The following is a 22,047-nucleotide window of genomic DNA, read 5'->3' as shown; positions in this document are numbered from 1 at the left end:
CGATATTGAAAATGTTATGTTAGTGAATTCCTCAGTGTAACCTTTTTAGGTGAGTGAATCCCACAATGTAAACTCGGCGCTGTACAATTTCACATCTGGCATCTGGCACGAATTCCATTCCACATCCGGTATCTGTCCAGAAGATCATTCTACTCTGGCATCTCGCCGCTGTACCATTACACATCCAGCATCTGTCATGAAGTCCATTCCACATCCGGATTCTCACAGAAGGACTATTCTACCTCTGGCATCTGGCAGGTGCACCATTCCACATCTGGCATCTGGCAGGTGGACCATTCCACATCTGGCATCTGGCAGGCAGACCATTCCACATTTGGGGTTTTGCAGGTGGACAATTCCACCTCAGGGATCTGGCAAGCATACAATTCCACATCTGGCATCTGGCACGAATTATATTGTACATCCAGAGTCTCACATGAGGAACATTCCACCTCCGGCATCTGGCAGATGTACCATTCCACATCCGGAATGTGTCAGAGGAACATTCCACATCCAGCATCTTCCAGATGGACAATTCCACATCTGGCATCTGTTAGGCAGAGCAGTCCATGTCCAGCAAATGGCAGGAAGATGATACCAGATTCAGCATCTTACAGGCAGACCATTCAATATCTAGCATCTGGCAGGTAGTAAATGCTAAATCCGGCATCTCACTGGCAGACCAGTCCAAATCTGGCATCTGGCAGGCCAACCATTCCACATCCTGCATCTGGAAAAAAAAACCATTCTACATCTGGCATCTGGCAGCAAACCATTCCCCATCCTGCAACTGGCAGGTGGTCTATTCCACTCCAGCATCAGCCAGGCAGACCATTCCATATCCAGAATCTGGCAGAGGACCATTACACATCCTGCAACTGACAAGCATACCATTTCACATCTGGCGTCTGCCACGAATTTCATTCCACATGCGGCATCAGTCCAGAAGATCATTCTACATCCGGCATCTCGCCGCTGTACCATTACACGTCTGGCATCTGGTACAAAGACCATTCCACATCCAGATTCTCACAGAAGGAACATTCCACCTCCGGCATCTAGCATTTGGACCATTCCACATCTGGCATCTCGCAGGTTGACAATTATACCTCCGACATCTTGCAGGTGGACAATTCCACATCTAGCATCTGGCACGAATTATATTGTACATCCACATTCTCACAGGAGGACCATCTGGCAGATGTACCATTCCAAATCCGGAATGTGTCAGAGGAACATTCCACATCCAGCATCTTCCAGATGGACAATTCCACCTCTGGCATCTGATAGGCAGAGCAGTCCATGTCCAGCAAATGGCAGGAAGATGATACCAGATTCAGCATCTTACAGGCAGACCATTCCACATCTAGCATCTGACAGGTAGTCTATTCTAAATCCGGCATCTCACTGGCAGACCAGTCCATATCTGGCATCTGGCAGGCCAACCACTCCACATTCAGTATCTGGCAGGAGTACCATTCCACATCTGGCATTTGGCAGCAAACAAATCCACATGCGGCGATTGACAGTATAAATTTGTTATGTGAGTGAGTTCCACAGTAACCGTGTTATGTGAGTCAGTTCCACAGTGTAAAAGTCATGTTAGAGAGTTTCACAGTACAATTTTGTTTACTTAGTGCAACCTATATTCCAAAATATATGTTAGTGTGTCCCACAGTGTAAACTTGTTGTGTGAGTAATTTAGACAGTGTGACCTTATTATGTGAGTGATTCCCACCATGTAAACTTGTTATGTGTCTGAGTTTCACAGTCTAACCTTGTAATTTTGCTAAATTCGATATTGAAAATGTGATGTTAATGAGTTCCTCAGTGTAACCTTTTTAGGTGAGTGAGTTCCACAGTGTGAGTGTGTCCCACCATTTGACCTTGTTATATGAGAGAGTTTCAAAGTGTGACGATGTTATGGAAGTGAATTCCACAGTGTCAGCCTGTCTAGTTAGTGTGCCTCAGAGTGTAACATTGGAATAGAGTGAGTTTGACAGTGTGACATTGTTATGTGTGAGAGTCCCACCGTGTAAACTTGTTATTTGTCTGAGTTTCACAGTGTTACCTTTTAATTTCGCTAAATTCGATATTGAAAATGTGATGTTAATGAGTTCCTCAGTGTAACCTTTTTAGGTGAATGAGTTCCACACTGTAAACTTGTCATGTGAGAGAGTTTCACAGTACAATTTTGTTCACTTAGGGAATCCCATATTGTAAATTTCATGTAAGTGAATCCCACAGTGTTAACTTGATTTGTGAATCATTTACACAGTGTGACCTTATTGTAAGTGATTCCCACCATGTAAACAGGTTATGTTTCTGAGTTTCACAGTGTAACCTTGTAATTTTGCTAAATTCGATATTGAAAAAGTTATGTTAGTGAGTTCCTCAGTGCAACGTTTTTAGGTGAGTCATTTCCACAGTGTAAACGTCATGTGAGAGATTTGCACAGTATAATTTTGTTTACTTTGTGAAACCCATATTCTAAACTATATGTTAGTGTGTCCCACAGTGTAAACTTGTTATGTAATTTACAAAGTGTGACCTTGTTATGTCAGTGATTCCCACCATGTAAACTTGTTATGTGTCTGAGTTTCACAGTGTAACCTTGTAATTTTGCTAAATTCGATATTGAAAAAGTTATGTTAGTGAGTTCCTCAGTGCAACGTTTTTAGGTGAGTCATTTCCAGAGTGTAAACGTCATGTGAGAGATTTGCACAGTATAATTTTGTTTACTTTGTGAAACCCATATTCTAAACTATATGTTAGTGTGTCCCACAGTGTAAACTTGTTATGTAATTTACAAAGTGTGACCTTGTTATGTGAGTGAGACCACCGTTTGACCTAGTTATATGAGAGAGTTTGAAACTGTGACGTTGTTATGGAAGTGAATTCCACAGTGTCAACCTGTCTAGTTAGTGAGCCTCAGAGTGTAACATTGGTACAGAGTGAGTATGACAGTGTGACATTGTTATGTGTGAGATTCCCACCGTGTAAACTTGTTATGTAAGTGAGTTTCACAGTGTTACCTTTTAATTTCGCTAAATTCTATATTGAAAATGTGATGTTAGTAAGTTCCTCAGTGCAACTTTTTTGGGTGAGTGAGTTCCACCGTGTAAACTTGTCAAGTGAGAGAGTTGCACAGTATAATTTTGGGTACTTAGTGAATCCCATATTGTAAACTTTATGTTAGTGAGTCCCACAGTGTAAATGTGTTATGTGAGTGAGTTTGAAAGTGTGACATTGTTATGGAAGTAAATTCCACTGTGTCAACCTGTCTAGTTAGTGAGCCTCAGAGTGTAACATAGATGTGGTGTGAGTTTGACTGTGTGACATTGTTATGTGTGAGAGTCCCACCGTGTAAACTTGTTATGTGTCTGAGTTTCATAGTGTAACCTTGTAATTTTGCTAAATTTGATCTTGAAAATGTTATGTTAGTGCGTTCCTCAGTGCAACCTTGTTATGTGAGTGAGTTCCACAGTGTAACTATGTCATGTGAGAGAGTTGCACAGTATAATTTTGTTAACTTAGTGAAATCCATATTCTAAATTATATGTTAGTGTGTCCCACAGTGTAAACTTGTTGTGTGAGTAATTTACACAGTGTGACCTTGTTATGTCAGTGATTCTCACCATGTAAACTTGCTATGTGTCTGAGTTTCACAGTGTAACCTTGTAATTTTGCTAAATTCGATATTGTAAATCTTATGTTAGTGAGTTCCTCAGTGCAACTTTTTTAGGTGAGTGTGTTCCACAGTGTGAATGAGTCCCACCATTTGAACTTGTTATATGAGAGAGTTTGAAAGTGTGACATTGTTATGGAAGTAAATTCCACTGTGTCAACCTGTCTAGTTAGTGAGCCTCAGAGTGTAACATAGGTATGGAGTGAGTTTGACTGTTTGACATTGTTATGTGTGAGATTCCCACCGTGTAAACTTGTTATGTGACTGAGTTTCACAGTGTTACCTTTTAATTTCGCTAAATTCGATATTGAAAATGTGATGTTAATGAGTTCCTCAGTGTAACCTTTTTAGGTGAATGAGTTCCACACTGTAAACTTGTCATGTGAGAGAGTTTCACAGTACAATTTTGTTCACATAGGGAATCCCATATTGTAAATTTCATGTAAGTGAATCCCACAGTGTTAACTTGTTGTGTGAGTACTTTACACAGTGTGACCTTGTTATGTCAGTGATTCTCACCATGTAAATTTGTTATGTTTCTGAGTTTCACAGTGTAACCTTGTAATTTTGCTAAATTCGATATTGAAAAAGTTATGTGAGTGAGTTCCTCAGTGCAACTTTTTTAGGTGAGTGTGTTCCACAGTGTGAATGAGTCCCACCATTTGAACTTGTTATATGAGAGAGTTTGAAAGTGTGACATTGTTATGGAAGTAAATTCCACTGTGTCATCCTGTCTAGTTAGTGAGGCTCAGAGTGTAACATCGATATGGAGTGAGTTTGACTGTGTGACATTGTTATGTGTGAGATTCCCACCATGTAAACTTGTTATGTGTCTGAGTTTTACAGTGTAACCTTGTAATTCTGCTAAATTAGATCTTGAAAATTTTATGTTAGTGCGTTCCTAAGTACAAACTTGTTATGTGAGTGAGTTCCACAGTACAATTTTGTTCACTTAGGGAATCCCATATTCTAAACTATATGCTAGTGTATCCCACAGTGTAAACTTGTGTGAGTAATTTATACTGTGTGACCTTGTTATGTGAGTGATTCCCACCATGTAAACTGTTTATGTGTCTGAGTTTCACAGTGTAACGTTGTAATTTTGCTAAATTCGATATTGTAAATCTTATGTTAGTGAGTTCCTCAGTGCAACTTTTTTAGGTGAGTGTGTTCCACAGTGTGAGTGAGTACCACAATCTGAACTTGTTATATGAGAGTGTTTGAAAGTGTGACATTGTTATGGAAGTAAATTCCACTGAGTCAACCTGTGTAGTTAGTGAGCCTCAGAGTGTAAAATAGATATGGAGTGAGTTTGACTGTGTGACATTGTTATGTATGAGATTCCCACCGTGTAAACTTGTTATGTGTCTGAGTTTCACAGTGTAACCTTGTAATTTTGCTAAATTTGATATTGAAAATGTTATGTTAGTGCGTTCCTCAGTGCAACCTTGTTATGTGAGTGAGTTCCACAGTGTAACTATGTCATGTGAGAGAGTTGCACAGTATAATTTTGTTAACTGAGTGAAATCCATATTCTAAATTATATGTTAGTGTGTCCCACAGCGTAAACTTGATGTGAGAGTAATTTAAACAGTTTGACCTTGTTATGTGAGTGATTCGCACCATGTAAACTTGTTGTGTCTGAGTTTCACAGTGTAACCTTGTAATTTTACTAAATTCGATATTGAAAAAGTTATTTTAGTGAGTTCCTCAGTGCAACTTTTTTGGTGAGTGTGTATCACAGTGTGAGTGAATCCCACCATTTGAACTTGTTATATGAGAGAGTTTGAAAGTGTGACGTTGTTATGGAAGTGAATTCCACCGTGTCAACCTGTCTAGTTCGTCAGCCTCAGAGTGTGACATTGGTATAGCGTGAGGTTGACGGTGTGACATTGTTATGTGTGAGATTCCCACCGTATAAACTTGTTATGTAAGTGAGTTTCACAGTACAACCTTGTAATTTCGCTAAATTCGATATTGAAAATGTGACGTCAGTGAGTTCCTCAGTGCAACTTATTTAGGTGAGTGAGTTCCACAGTGTAAACTTGTTATCTGAGTCATTTATACAGTGTAACCTTATTATGTGAGTCCCAAAATTTGTCCTTGTCATGCAAGAGATTCCCACCGTATAAAATTGTTATGTGTCTGAGTATCACAGGGTAACCTGGTAATTTTGCTAAATTCGATATTGAAAATGTATGTCAGTGAGTTCCTCAGTGTAACCTTTTTAGGTGAGTGTGTTACACAGTATAACCGTGTTATGTGATTGAGTTCCACAGTTTAACCATGTTATGTGAGTCAGTTCCACAGTGTAAACTCTCATGCGAGAGAGTTGCACAGTATACTTCTGTTTACTTAGTGAAACCCTTATTCTAAACTATATGTTAGTGTGTCCCACAGTGTAAACTTGTTGTGTGTGTAATTTAAACAGTGTGACCTTGTTATGTCAGTGATTCCCACCATGTAAACTTGTTATGTGTCTGAGTTTCACAGTGTAACCTTGTAATTTTGCTAAATTCGATATTGAAAATGTTATGTTAGTGAGTTCCTCAGTGCAACTTTTTTAGGTGAGTGAGTCCCACAGTGTGAGTGAGTCCCACCATTTGACCTTGTTATATGAGAGAGTTTGAAAGTGTGACATTGTTATGGAAGTAAATTCCACTGTGTCAACCTGTCTAGTTAGTGAGCCTCAGAGTGTAATATAGATGTGGTGTGAGTTTGACTGTGTAACATTGTTATGTGTGAGAGTCCCACCGTGTAAACTTGTTATGTGTCTGAGTTTCATAGTGTAACCTTGTAATTTTGCTAAATTTGATATTGAAAATGTTATGTTAGTGCGTTCCTCAGTGCAACCTTGTTATGTGAGTGAGTTCCACAGTGTAACTATGTCATGTGAGAGAGTTGCACAGTATAATTTTGTTAACTTAGTGAAATCCATATTCTAAATTATATGTTAGTGTGTCCCACAGTGTAAACTTGTTGTGTGAGTAATTTACACAGTGTAACCTTGTTATGTCAGTGATTCCCACCATGTAAACTTGTTATGTGTCTCAGTTTCACAGTGTAACCTTGTAATTTTGCTAAATTTGATATTGTAAATCTTATGTCAGTGAGTTCCTCAGTGTAACCTTTTTAGGTGAGTGTGTTACACAGTATAACCTTGTTATGTGATTGAGTTCCACAGTTTAACCATGTTATGTGAGTCAGTTCCACAGTGTAAACTCTCGTGAGAGAGTTGCACAGTATACTTCTGTTTACTTAGTGAAACCCTTATTCTAAACTATATGTTAGTGTGTCCCACAGTGTAAACTTCTTATGCGAGTAATTAACATAATGTGTCCTTGTTATGTGAGTGATTTCCACCATATATACTTGTTATGTTTCTGAGTTTCACAGTGTAACCTTGTAATTTTGCTAAATTCGACATTGAAAATGTTATATTAATGAGTCCCTCAGTGCAACTTTTTTAGGTGAGTGAGTTCCACAGTGTAAACTTGATTTGTGCGTCATTTGCACAGTGTGACCTTATTATGTGAGTCCCAAAATTTAACCTTATTTCCTTAGTTAAACACATATTCTAAACTATATGTGAGTGTGTCCCACAGTGTAAACTTGTTGTGTGATTAATTTACACAGTGTGATCTTGTTTTGAGAGTGATTCCCACCATGTAATCTTGTTATGTGTCTGAGTTTCACAGTGTAACCTTGTAATTTTTCGAAATTCGATATTATAAAAGTTATGTTAGTGAGTTCCTCAGTGCAAATTTTTTAGGTGAGTGTGTTCCACAGTTTGAGTGTGTCCCTCCATTTGACCTTGTAATATGAGAGAGTTTCAAAGTGTGACGATGTTATGGAAGTGAATTCCACAGTGTCAGCCTGTCTAGTTAGTGAGCCTCAGAGTGTAACATTGGTATAGAGTGAGTTTGAAAGTGTGACATTGTTATGTGTGAGATTCCCACCGTGTAAATTTGTTATTTGTCTGAGTTTCACAGTATAACCTTGTAATTTTGCGAAATTCGATATTATAAAAGTTATGTTAGTGAGTTCCTCAGTGCAAATTTTTTAGGTGAGTGTGTTCCACAGTGTGAGTGTGTCCCTCCATTTGACCTTGTAATATGAGAGAGTTTCAAAGTGTGACGATGTTATGGAAGTGAATTCCACAGTGTCAGCCTGTCTAGTTAGTGAGCCTCAGAGTGTAACATTGGTATAGAGTGAGTTTGACAGTGTGACATTGTTATGTGTGAGATTCCCACCGTGTAAATTTGTTATTTGTCTGAGTTTCACAGTGTAACCTTGTAATTTTGCTAAATTCGATATTGAAAATGTTATATTAATGAGTCCATCAGTGCAAATTTTTTAGGTGAGTGAGTTCCACAGTGTAAACTTGATTTGTGCGTCATTTACGCAGTGTGACCTTATTATGTGATTCCCAAAAATTAACCTTGTTTTCTTAGTTAAACACATATTCTAAACTATATGTGAGTGTGTCCCACAGTTTAAACTTCTGTGAGTAATTTACACAGTGTGACCTTGTTTTGAGAGTGATTCCCACCATGTAAACTTGTTCTGTGTCTGAGTTTCACAGTGTAACCTTATAATTTTGCTAAATTCGATATTATAAAAGTTATGTTAGTGTGTTCCTCAGTGCAAATATTTTAGGTGAGTGTGTTCCACAGTGTGAGTATGTCCCACGATTTGACCTTGTAATATGAGAGAGTTTCAAATTGTGATGATGTTATGGAAGTGAATTCCACAGTGTCAGCCTATCTAGTTACTGAGCCTCAGAGTGTAACATTGGTCTAGAGTGAGTTTGACAGTGTGACATTGTATTGTGTGAGATTCCCACCGTGTAAACCTGTTCTGTCGTAAGTGAGTTTCACAGTGTTACCTTTTAATTTCGCTAAATTCGATATTGAAAATGTGATGTTCCTCAGTGTAATCTTTTTAGGTGAGTGAGTCCCACAGTGTGACCTTATTATGTGAGTCAGTTCCACAGTGTAAACTTGTCAAGTGAGAGAGTTGCACAGTATAATTTTGGGTACTTAGGGAATCCCATATTGTAAAGTTTATGTTAGTGAGTCCCACAGTGGAAATTTGTTATGCGAGTAATTTACACTGTGTGACCTTGTTGTGTGAGAGATTCCCACTGTGTAAACTTGTTATGTGTCTGAGTTTCACAGTGTAACCTTGTAATTTTCCTAAATTCGATGTTGAAAAAGTTATGTGAGTTCCTCATTACAACTTTTTTAAGTGAGTGAGTTCCACAGTGTAAACTTGTTATGTGAGTAATTTACACAGTGTAACCTTGTTTTGTGAGTGATTCCCACCGTGTAAACTTGTCATGTGTCTGAGTTTCACAGTGTAACCTTGTAATTTTGCTAAATTCGATATTGAAAGAGTTATGTTAGTGAGTTCCTCAGTGCAACTTTTTTAGGTGAGTGTGTTCCACAGTGTAAACTTGATTTGTGCGTCATTTACACAGTGTGACCTTATTACGTGAGTCCCAAAATTTGACCTTGTTTCCTTAGTGAAACCCATATTCTAAACTATATGTTAGTGTGTCCCACAGCATAAACTTGTTGAGTGAGTAATTTACACAGTGTTACCTTGTTATGTGAGTGATTTCCTCCATGTAGATTTGTTATGTGTCAGAGTTTCACAGTGTAACCTTGTAATTTTGCTAAATTCGATATTGAATATGTTATGTTAGTGAGTTCCTCAATGAAACATGTTTAGGTGAGTGTGTTCCACAGTGTAACCGTGTTATTTTGGAGAGTTCCACAGTATAATTTTGGGTACTTAAGGAATCCCATATTGTAAACTTTATGTTAGTGAGTCCCACAGTGTAAATTTGTTATGTGATTAATTTACACAGTGTGACCTTATTATGTGAGTCCCACAAATTGACCTTATTATGTGAGAGATTCCCAGAGTGTAAACTTTTTGTGTGAGTGAGTCTGAAAGTTTGACATTGTTATGGAAGTGAATTCCACAGTGACAACCTGTCTAGTTAGTGAGCCTCAGGGTGTATCATTGGTATGGAGTGTGTTCGACAGTGTGACATTCTTATGTGTGAGATCCCCATCGTGAAAATTTGTTATATGCATGAGATTCACAGTGTAACCTTATACTTTTTCTAAATTCGAGATTGAAAATGTGATGTTAGGGAGTTCCTCAGTGTAACTGTGTTATGTGAGTGAGTTCCACATTGTAACATTGTCATGTGAGAGATTTGCACAGTATAATTTTGTTCACTTAGTGAATCCCACATTGTAAACTTCATGTTAGTGAGTCCCACAGTGTAAACTTGTTCAGTGTGTCATTTACACAGTGTCACCTTATTATGTGAGTCTCAAAACTTGACCTTGCTTACGTAGTGAAACCCATATTCTAAACTATATGTTAGTGTGTCCCACAGTGTAAACTTTTTGTGTGAGTAAATTACACAGTGTGACCTTGTTTTGTGAGTGATTCCCACCATGTAAACCTATTATGTGTCTGAGTTTCACAGTGTAACCTTGTAATTTTGCTAAATTCGATATTATAAAAGTTATGTTAGTGAGTTCCTCAGTGCAAATTTTTTAGGTGAGTGTGTTCCACAGTGTGAGTGTGTCCCACCATTTGACCTTGTAATATGAGAGAGTTTCAAAGTGTGACGATGTTATGGAAGTGAATTCCACAGTGTCAGCCTGTCTAGTTAGTGAGCCTCAGAGTGTAACATTGGTATAGAGTGAGTTTGACAGTGTGACATTGTTATGTGTAAGATTCCCACCGTGTAAATTTGTTATGTGTCTGAGTTTCACAGTGTTACCTTTTAATTTCGCTAAATTCGATATTGAAAATGTGATGTTAGTGAGTTCCTCAGTGTACCCTTTTTAGGTGAGTGAGTCCCACAGTGTATACTTGTTATGTCAGTCAGCTCCACAGTGTAACTGCGTTATGTGAATCAGTTCCACACTGTAACATTGTCATGTGAGAGAGTTGCACAGTATAATTTTGTTCACTTAGTGAATCCCACATTGTAAACTTCAAGTTAGTGTGTCCCACAGTGTAAACTTGTTGTGTGAGTAATTTACACAGTGTGACCTTGTTTTAAGAGTGATTCCCACCATGTAAACTTGTTCTGTAGTAAGTGAGTTTCACAGTGTAACCTTATAATTTTGCTAAATTCGATATTGAAAAAGTTATGTTAGTGAGTTCCTCAGTGCAACCTTTTTAGGTGAGTGAATTCCACAGTGTAAACGTCATGTGAGAGAGTTGCACATAATAATTTTGTTCACTTATGAATCCCATATTGTAAACTTCATGTTAGTGAGTCGCACAGTGTAAACTTGTTCTGCGTGTCATTTACACAGTGTCACCTTATTATGTGAGTCTCAAAATTTGACCTTGCTTACTTAGTGAAACCCATATTCTAAACTATACGTTAGTGTGTCCCACAGTGTAAACTTGTGTGAGTAAATTACACAGTGTGACCTTGTTTTGTGAGTGATACCCACCATGTAAACCTGTTATGTGTCTGAGTTTCACAGTATAACCTTGTAATTTTGCTAAATTCGATATTGAAAATGTTATATTAATGAGTCCCTCAGTGCAACTTTTTTAGGTGAGTGAGTTCCACACTGTAAGCTTGATTTGTGCGTCATTTACACAGTGTGACCTTATTATGTGAGTCCCAAAATTTAACCTTGCTTCCTTAGTTAAACACATATTCTAAACTATATGTGAGTGTGTCCCACAGAGTAAACTTGTTGTGTGAGTAATTTACACAGTGTGACCTTGTTTTGTAAGTGATTCCCACCATGTAAACTTATGTGTCTGAGCTTCACAGTGTAACCTTATAATTTTGCTAAATTCGATATTATAAAAGTTATGTTAGTGTGTTCCTCAGTGCAAATTTTTTAGGTGAGTGTGTTCCACAGTGTGAGTATGTCCCACCATTTGACCTTGTAATATGAGAGAGTTTCAAAGTGTGATGATGTTATGGAAGTGAATTCCACAGTGTCAGCCTGTCTAGTGAGTGAGCCTCAGAGTGTAACATTGGTCTAGAGTGAGTTTGACTGTGTGACATTGTAATGTGTGAGATTCCCACCGTGTAAACGTGTTCTGTAGTAAGTGAGTTTCACACTGTTACCTTTTAATTTCGCTAAATTCGATATTGAAAATGTGATGTTCCTCCGTGTAATCTTTTTAGGTGAGTGAGTCCCACAGTGTGACCTTATTATGTGAGTACCAAAATTTGACCCTGTTGTGTGAGAGATTCCCACCGTGTAAACTTGTTATGTGTCTGAGTTTAACAGTGTAACCTTGTAATTTTTCTAAATTCGATATTGAAAATGTTATGTTAGTCAGTTCCTCAGTGTAACCTTTTTCGGTGAGTGAGTTCCACAGTATAACCTTGTTATGTGAGTCAGTTCGACAGTGTAAACTTGTCAAGTGAGAGAGTTGCACAGTATAATTTTGGGTACTTAGGGAATCCCATATTGTAAACTTTATGTTAGTGAATCCCACAGTGGAAATTTGTTATGCGAGTAATTTACACAGACTGACCTTATTATGTGCGTCCCACAAATTCACCTTATTATGTGAGAGATTCCCACAGTGTAAACTTGTTTTGTTAGTGAGTTTGAAAGTGTGACATTGTTATCGAAGTGATTTCCATCGTGTCAACATTTCTACTTAGTGAGTATCAGGGTGTAACATTGGTATGGAGTGTGTTCGACATTGTGACATTGTTATGTGTGAGATTCCCACCGTGTAAACTTGTTATGTGGGTGAGTTTCACAGTGTTACCTTGTAATTTTGCTAAATTCGATATTGAAAGAGTTATGTTAGTGAGTTCCTCAGTGCAACCTTTTTAGGTGAGCGAGTTCCACAGTGTAAACTTGATTTGTGCGTCATTTACACAGTGTGACCTTATTATGTGATTCTCAAAATTTGACCCTGTTTCTTTAGTGAAACCCATATTCTAAACTATATGTGAGTGTGTCCCACAGCGTAAACTTGTTGAGTGAGTAATTTACACAGTGTGACCTTGTTATGTGAGTGATTTCCTCCATGAAAAGTTGTTATGTGTCAGAGTTTCACAGTGTAACCTTGTAATTTTGCTAAATTTGATATTGAATATGTTATGTTAGTGAGTTCCTCAATGAAACATGTTTAGGTGAGTGTTTTCCACAGTGTAACCGTGTTATTTTGGAGAGTTCCACAGTATAATTTTGGGTACTTAAGGAATCCCATATTGTAAACTTTATGTTAGTGAGTCCCACAGTGTAAATTTGTTATGTGATTAATTTACACAGTGTGACCTTATTATGTGAGTCCCACAAATTGACCTTATCATGTGAGTCCCACAAATTGACCTTATTATGTGAGAGATTCCCACAGTGTAAACTTTTTGTGTGAGTGAGTTTGAAAGTTTGACATTGTTATGGAAGTGAATTCCACAGTGACAACCTGTCTAGTTAGTGAGCCTCAGAGTGTAACATTGGTTTAGAGTGAGTTTGACAGTGTGACATTGTTATGTGTAAGATTCCCACCGTGTAAATTTGTTATGTGTCTGAGTTTCACAGTGTTTCCTTTTAATTTCCCTAAATTCGATATTGAAAATGTGATGTTAGGGAGTTCCTCAGTGTACCCTTTTTAGGTGAGTGTTTCCCACAGTGTATACTTGTTATGTCAGTCAGCTCCACATTGTAACTGTGTTATGTGAATCAGTTCCACACTGTAACATTGTCATGTGAGAGAGTTGCACAGTATAATTTTGTTCACTTAGTGAATCCCACATTGTAAACTTCATGTTAGTGTGTCCCACTGTGTAAGCTTGTTGTGTGAGTAATTTACACAGTGTGACCTTGTTTTGTGAGTGATTCCCACCGTGTAAACTTGTTCAGTAGTAAGTGAGTTTCACAGTGTAACCTTTTAATTTCGCTAAATTTGATATTGAAAATGTGATGTTAGTGAGTTCCTCAGTGTAACCTTTTTAGGTGAGTGAGTTCCACAGTGTGACCTTATTATGTTTGTCCCAATATTTAACCTTGTTGTGTGAGAGATTCCCACCGTGTAAACTTGTTATGTGTCTGAGTTTAACAGTGTAACCTTGTAATTTTGCTAAATTCGACATTGAAAATGTTATATTAATGAGTCCCTCAGTGCAACTTTTTTAGGTGAGTGAGTTCCACAGTGTAAACTTGATTTGCGCGTCATTTCCACAGTGTGACCTTATTATGTGAGTCCCAAAATTTAATCTAGCTTCCTTAGTTAAACACATATTCTAAACTATATGTGAGTGTGTCCCACAGTGTAAACTTGTTGTGTGAGTAATTTACACAGTGTGACCTTGTTTTGAGAGTGATTCCCACCATGTAAACTTGTTATGTGTCTGAGTTTCACAGTGTAACCTTGTAATTTTGCTAAATTCGATATTGAAAAAGTTATGTTAGTGAGTTCCTCAGTGCAAATTTTTAGGTGAGTGTGTTCCACAGTGTGAGTGTGTCCCTCCATTTGACCTTGTAATATGAGAGAGTTTCAAAGTGTGACGATGTTATGGAAGTTAATTCCACAGTGTCAGCCTGTCTAGTTAGTGAGCCTTAGAGTGTAACATTGGTATAGAGTGAGTTTGACAGTGTGACATTGTTATCTGTGAGATTCCCACCGTGTAAATTTGTTATTTGTCTGAGTTTCACAGCGTAATATGGTAATTTTGCTAAATTCGATATTGAAAATGTTATATTAATGAGTCCATCAGTGCAAATTTTTTAGGTGAGTGAGTTCCACAGTGTAAACTTGATCTGTGCGTCATTTACGCAGTGTGATCTTATTATGTGAGTCCCAAAATTTAACCTTGTTTTCTTAGTTAAACTCATATTCTAAACTATATGTGAGTGTGTTCCACAGTGTAAACTTGTTGTCTGAGTAATTTACACAGTGAGAGCTTGTTTTCAGAGTGATTCCCACCATGTAAACTTGTTATGTGTCTGAGTTTCACAGTGTAACCTTGTAATTTTGCTAAATTCGATATTGAAAAAGTTATGTTAGTGAGTCCCACAGTGTAAATTTGTTGTGTGAGTAATTTACACAGTGTGACCTTATTATGTGAGTCCCACAAATTGACCTTATTATGTGAGAGATTCCCAGAGTGTAAACTTGTTATGTGAGTGAGTTTGAAAGTGTGACATTGTTATCGAAGTGATTTCCATAGTGTCAACCTTTCTACTTTGTGAGTCTCAGGGTCTAACATTGGTATAGAGTGTGTTCGACAGTGTGACATTGTTATATGTGCAATGCCCACCGTGTAAACTTGTTATGTGTGTGAGTTTCACAGTGTTACCTTGTATTTCGCTAAATTCGACATTGAAAATGTAATGTTAGCGAATTCCTCAGTGTAACCTTTTTAGGTGAGTGAGTCGCACACTGTAAACTCGCCACTGTAGCATTTCACATCTGGCATCTGGCACGAATTCCATTCCACATCCGGTATCTGTCCAGAAGATCATTCTACTCTGGCATCTCGCCGCTGTACCTTTACACATCCAGCATCTGTCATGAAGTACATTCCACATCCGGATTCTCACAGAAGGACCATTCCACCTCCGGCATCTGGCAGGTGGACCATTCCACATCTGGCATCTGGCAGGTGGACCATTCCACATCTGGCAGCTGGCAGGCAGACCATTCCAGATTTGGGCTTTTGCAGGTGGATAATTCCACCTCCAGGATCCGGCAAGCATACAATTCCACATCTGGCATCTGGCACGAATTATATTGTACATCCAGAGTCTCACGTGTGGAACATTCCACCTCCGTCATCTGGCAGATGTACCATTCCACATCCGGAATGTGTCAGAGGAACATTCCACATCCAGCATCTTCCAGGTAGACAATTCCACATCCATCATCTATTAGGCTGAGCAGTCCAATTTCAGCAAATGGCAGGAAGATGATACCAGATTCAGCATCTTACAGGCAGACCATTCCAAATCCAGCATCTGGCAGGTAGTCAAATCTAAATGAGGCATCTGGCTGGCAGACCAGTCCACATCTGGCATCTATCAGGCAGACTAGTCAATAACTGGCATCAAGTGTGTGGACAATGCTAGATCTGGCATCTGGCAGGCCGACCACTCCACATCCTGCATCTGGGAAAAAAAAACCATACCACATCTGGCATCTGGCAGCAAACCATTCCGCATCGTGCAACTGGCAGGTGGTCTATTCCACTCCAGCATCAGCCAGGCAGACCATTCCATATCCAGCATCTGGCAGAGGACCATTCCACATCCTGCAACTGACAAGCATACCATTTCACATCTGGCATCTGGCATGAATTTCATTCCACATCCGGCATCTGTCCAGAAGATCATTCTACATCCGGCATCTCGCCGCTGTACCATTACACGTCCGGCATCTGGTACAAAGTCCATTCCACATCCGGATTCTCACAGAAGGGCCATTCCACCTCCGGCATCTGGCAGGTGTACAATTCAACATCTGGCTTCTCGCAGGTGGACAATTATACCTCCGACATCTTGCAGGTGCACAATTCCACATCTAGCAACTAGCATGAATTATATTGTACTACCACATTCTCACATGAGGACCATCTGTCAGATTAACCATTACACATCCGGAATGTGTCAGAGGAACATTCCACATCCAGCATCTTCCATATGGAAATTCCACATCTGGCATCTGTTAGGCTGAGCAGTCCATGTCCAGCAAATGGCACGAAGATGATACCAGATTCAGCATCTTACAGGCAGACCATTCCACATCCAGCATCTGGCAGGTAGTCAATTCTAAATGCGGCATCTCGCAGGCAGACCAGTCCACATCTGGCATCTATGAGGCAGACTAGTCAATATCTGGCATCAAGTGGGTGGACAATGCCAGATCTGGCATCTGGCAGGCCGACCACTCCACATCCTGCACCTGGGGAAAAAACCATTCCACATCTGGCATCTGGCAGCAAACCATTCCGCATCCTGTAACTGACAGGTTGTCTATTCCACTCCAGCATCAGCCAGGCAGACCATTCCATATCCAGCATCTGGCAGAGGACCATTCCACATCCTGCAACTGACAAGCATACCATTTCACATCTGGCATCAGGCACGAATTTCATTCCACATCCGGCATCTGTCCAGAAGATCATTCTACATCCGGCATCTCGCCGCTGTACCATTACACGTCCGGCATCTGGTACAAAGTCCATTCCACATCCGAATTCTCACAGAAGGACCATTCTACCTCCGGCATCTAGCATTTGGACCATTCCACATCTGGCGTCTCGCAGGTGGACAATTATACCTCTGACATCTTGCAGGTGGACAATTCCACATCTGGCATCTGGCATGAATTATATTGCACTTCCACATTCTCACATGAGGACCATCTGGCAGATGTACCAATCCACATCCGGAACGTGTCAGAGGAAAATTCCACATCCAGCATCTACCAGATGGACAATTCCACATCTGGCATCTGTTAGGCTGAGCAGTCCATGTCCAGCAAATGGCAGGAAGATGATACCAGATTCAGCATCTTACAGGCAGACCATTCCACATCTGGCATTTGGCTGCAAACAAATCCACATCCGGCGATTGACAGTATAAATTTGTTATGTGAGTGAGTTCCACAGTGTCAACCTGTCTAGTTAGTGAGCCTCAGAGTGTAACATTGGTATAGAGTGAGTATAACTGTGTGACATTGTTATGTGTGAGATTCCCACAGTGTAAACTTGTTATGTGGGTGAGTTTCACAGTGTTACCTTGTAATTTTGCAAAATTCGATATTGAACATGTTATGTTAGTGAGTTCCTCAATGAAACATGTTTAGGTGAGTGTGTTCCACAGTGTAACCGTGTTATTTTGGAGAGTTCCACAGTGTAAATTTGTTATGTGAGTAATTTTCACAGTGTGACCTTATTATGTGAGTCCTACAAATTGACCTTATTATGTGAGAAATTCCCACAGAGTAAACTTGTAATGTCAGTGAGTTTGAAAGTGTGACATTGTTATGGAAGTGATTTCCACAGTGTCAACCTTTCTACTTAGTGAGTCTCAGGGTGTAACATTGGTATGGAGTGCGTTCGACAGTGTGACATTTTATGTGTGAGATTCCCAAGGTGTAAATTTGTTATGTGGGTGAATTTCACAGTGTAACCTTGTAATTTTGCTAAATTCAGTATTGAAAATGTTATGTTAGTGAGTTCCTCAGTGCAACTTTTTTAGGTGAGTGTGTTCCACAGTGTGAGTGAGTCTCACCATTTTACCTTGTAATATGAGAGAGTTTCAAAGTGTGACGATGTTATGGAAGTGAATTCCACAGTGTCAACCTGTCTAGTTAGTGGGCCTCAGAGTGTAACATTGGTATAGAGTGAGTTTGACAGTGTGACATTGTTATGTGTGAGAGTCCCACCATGTAAACTTGTTATGTGTCTGAGTTTCACAGTGTTACCTTTTAATTTTGCTAAATTCGATATTGAAAATGTGATGTTAATGAGTACCTCAGTGTAACCTTTTTAGGTGAGTGAGTCCCACGGAATAAACTTGTTATGGGAGTCACTTACACAGTGTGACCTTATTATGTGAGTCCCAAAATTTGACCTTGTTGTGTGAGAGATTCCCACCATGTAAACTTGTTATGTGTCTGAGTTTCACAGTGTAACCTTGTAATTTTGCTAAAATCGATATTGAAAATGTTATGTTAGTGAATTCCTCAGTGTAACCTTTTTAGGTGAGTGAATCCCACAATGTAAACTCGGCGCTGTACAATTTCACATCTGGCATCTGGCACGAATTCCATTCCACATCCGGTATCTGTCCAGAAGATCATTCTACTCTGGCATCTCGCCGCTGTACCATTACACATCCAGCATCTGTCATGAAGTCCATTCCACATCCGGATTCTCACAGAAGGACTATTCTACCTCTGGCATCTGGCAGGTGCACCATTCCACATCTGGCATCTGGCAGGTGGACCATTCCACATCTGGCATCTGGCAGGCAGACCATTCCACATTTGGGGTTTTGCAGGTGGACAATTCCACCTCAGGGATCTGGCAAGCATATAATTCCACATCTGGCATCTGGCACGAATTATATTGTACATCCAGAGTCTCACATGAGGAACATTCCACCTCCGGCATCTGGCAGATGTACCATTCCACATCCGGAATGTGTCAGAGGAACATTCCACATCCAGCATCTTCCAGATGGACAATTCCACATCTGGCATCTGTTAGGCAGAGCAGTCCATGTCCAGCAAATGGCAGGAAGATGATACCAGATTCAGCATCTTACAGGCAGACCATTCAATATCTAGCATCTGGCAGGTAGTAAATGCTAAATCCGGCATCTCACTGGCAGACCAGTCCAAATCTGGCATCTGGCAGGCCAACCATTCCACATCCTGCATCTGGAAAAAAAAACCATTCTACATCTGGCATCTGGCAGCAAACCATTCCCCATCCTGCAACTGGCAGGTGGTCTATTCCACTCCAGCATCAGCCAGGCAGACCATTCCATATCCAGAATCTGGCAGAGGACCATTACACATCCTGCAACTGACAAGCATACCATTTCACATCTGGCGTCTGCCACGAATTTCATTCCACATGCGGCATCAGTCCAGAAGATCATTCTACATCCGGCATCTCGCCGCTGTACCATTACACGTCTGGGATCTGGTACAAAGACCATTCCACATCCAGATTCTCACAGAAGGAACATTCCACCTCCGGCATCTAGCATTTGGACCATTCCACATCTGGCATCTCGCAGGTTGACAATTTTACCTCCGACATCTTGCAGGTGGACAATTCCACATCTAGCATCTGGCACGAATTATATTGTACATCCACATTCTCACAGGAGGACCATCTGGCAGATGTACCATTCCAAATCCGGAATGTGTCAGAGGAACATTCCACATCCAGCATCTTCCAGATGGACAATTCCACCTCTGGCATCTGATAGGCAGAGCAGTCCATGTCCAGCAAATGGCAGGAAGATGATACCAGATTCAGCATCTTACAGGCAGACCATTCCACATCTAGCATCTGACAGGTAGTCTATTCTAAATCCGGCATCTCACTGGCAGACCAGTCCATATCTGGCATCTGGCAGGCCAACCACTCCACATTCAGTATCTGGCAGGAGTACCATTCCACATCTGGCATTTGGCAGCAAACAAATCCACATGCGGCGATTGACAGTATAAATTTGTTATGTGAGTGAGTTCCACAGTAACCGTGTTATGTGAGTCAGTTCCACAGTGTAAAAGTCATGTTAGAGAGTTTCACAGTACAATTTTGTTTACTTAGTGCAACCTATATTCCAAAATATATGTTAGTGTGTCCCACAGTGTAAACTTGTTGTGTGAGTAATTTAGACAGTGTGACCTTATTATGTGAGTGATTCCCACCATGTAAACTTGTTATGTGTCTGAGTTTCACAGTCTAACCTTGTAATTTTGCTAAATTCGATATTGAAAATGTGATGTTAATGAGTTCCTCAGTGTAACCTTTTTAGGTGAGTGAGTTCCACAGTGTGAGTGTGTCCCACCATTTGACCTTGTTATATGAGAGAGTTTCAAAGTGTGACGATGTTATGGAAGTGAATTCCACAGTGTCAGCCTGTCTAGTTAGTGTGCCTCAGAGTGTAACATTGGAATAGAGTGAGTTTGACAATGTGACATTGTTATGTGTGAGAGTCCCACCGTGTAAACTTGTTATTTGTCTGAGTTTCACAGTGTTACCTTTTAATTTCGCTAAATTTGATATTGAAAATGTGATGTTAATGAGTTCCTCAGTGTAACCTTTTTAGGTGAATGAGTTCCACACTGTAAACTTGTCATGTGAGAGAGTTTCACAGTACAATTTTGTTCACTTAGGGAATCCCATATTGTAAATTTCATGTAAGTGAATCCCACAGTGTTAACTTGATTTGTGAATCATTTACACAGTGTGACCTTATTGTAAGTGATTCCCACCATGTAAACAGGTTATGTTTCTGAGTTTCACAGTGTAACCTTGTAATTTTGCTAAATTCGATATTGAAAAAGTTATGTTAGTGAGTTCCTCAGTGCAACGTTTTTAGGTGAGTCATTTCCACAGTGTAAACGTCATGTGAGAGATTTGCACAGTATAATTTTGTTTACTTTGTGAAACCCATATTCTAAACTATATGTTAGTGTGTCCCACAGTGTAAACTTGTTATGTAATTTACAAAGTGTGACCTTGTTATGTCAGTGATTCCCACCATGTAAACTTGTTATGTGTCTGAGTTTCACAGTGTAACCTTGTAATTTTGCTAAATTCGATATTGAAAAAGTTATGTTAGTGAGTTCCTCAGTGCAACGTTTTTAGGTGAGTCATTTCCAGAGTGTAAACGTCATGTGAGAGATTTGCACAGTATAATTTTGTTTACTTTGTGAAACCCATATTCTAAACTATATGTTAGTGTGTCCCACAGTGTAAACTTGTTATGTAATTTACAAAGTGTGACCTTGTTATGTGAGTGAGACCACCGTTTGACCTAGTTATATGAGAGAGTTTGAAACTGTGACGTTGTTATGGAAGTGAATTCCACAGTGTCAACCTGTCTAGTTAGTGAGCCTCAGAGTGTAACATTGGTACAGAGTGAGTATGACAGTGTGACATTGTTATGTGTGAGATTCCCACCGTGTAAACTTGTTATGTAAGTGAGTTTCACAGTGTTACCTTTTAATTTCGCTAAATTCTATATTGAAAATGTGATGTTAGTAAGTTCCTCAGTGCAACTTTTTTGGGTGAGTGAGTTCCACCGTGTAAACTTGTCAAGTGAGAGAGTTGCACAGTATAATTTTGGGTACTTAGTGAATCCCATATTGTAAACTTTATGTTAGTGAGTCCCACAGTGTAAATGTGTTATGTGAGTGAGTTTGAAAGTGTGACATTGTTATGGAAGTAAATTCCACTGTGTCAACCTGTCTAGTTAGTGAGCCTCAGAGTGTAACATAGATGTGGTGTGAGTTTGACTGTGTGACATTGTTATGTGTGAGAGTCCCACCGTGTAAACTTGTTATGTGTCTGAGTTTCATAGTGTAACCTTGTAATTTTGCTAAATTTGATCTTGAAAATGTTATGTTAGTGCGTTCCTCAGTGCAACCTTGTTATGTGAGTGAGTTCCACAGTGTAACTATGTCATGTGAGAGAGTTGCACAGTATAATTTTGTTAACTTAGTGAAATCCATATTCTAAATTATATGTTAGTGTGTCCCACAGTGTAAACTTGTTGTGTGAGTAATTTACACAGTGTGACCTTGTTATGTCAGTGATTCTCACCATGTAAACTTGCTATGTGTCTGAGTTTCACAGT

At 39.5% G+C, this 22,047-nt stretch overlaps 1 long non-coding RNA gene across 1 annotated transcript in view; it reads right to left on the bottom strand.

Moving 5' to 3' along the window:
- LOC138750342 (uncharacterized) overlaps nt 1-22,047 on the bottom strand; it is a 195,589-nt gene that overhangs the window by 22,309 nt on the left and 151,233 nt on the right. The gene's annotated exons all lie outside the window — the stretch shown is intronic.

This window comes from Narcine bancroftii, unplaced genomic scaffold, assembly GCF_036971445.1.
Source record: "Narcine bancroftii isolate sNarBan1 unplaced genomic scaffold, sNarBan1.hap1 Scaffold_119, whole genome shotgun sequence".
Lineage (NCBI taxonomy): Eukaryota > Metazoa > Chordata > Chondrichthyes > Torpediniformes > Narcinidae > Narcine > Narcine bancroftii.
Note: the sequence above shows the minus strand (reverse complement) of the source record. Positions and strands in the feature narration are given on the sequence as shown.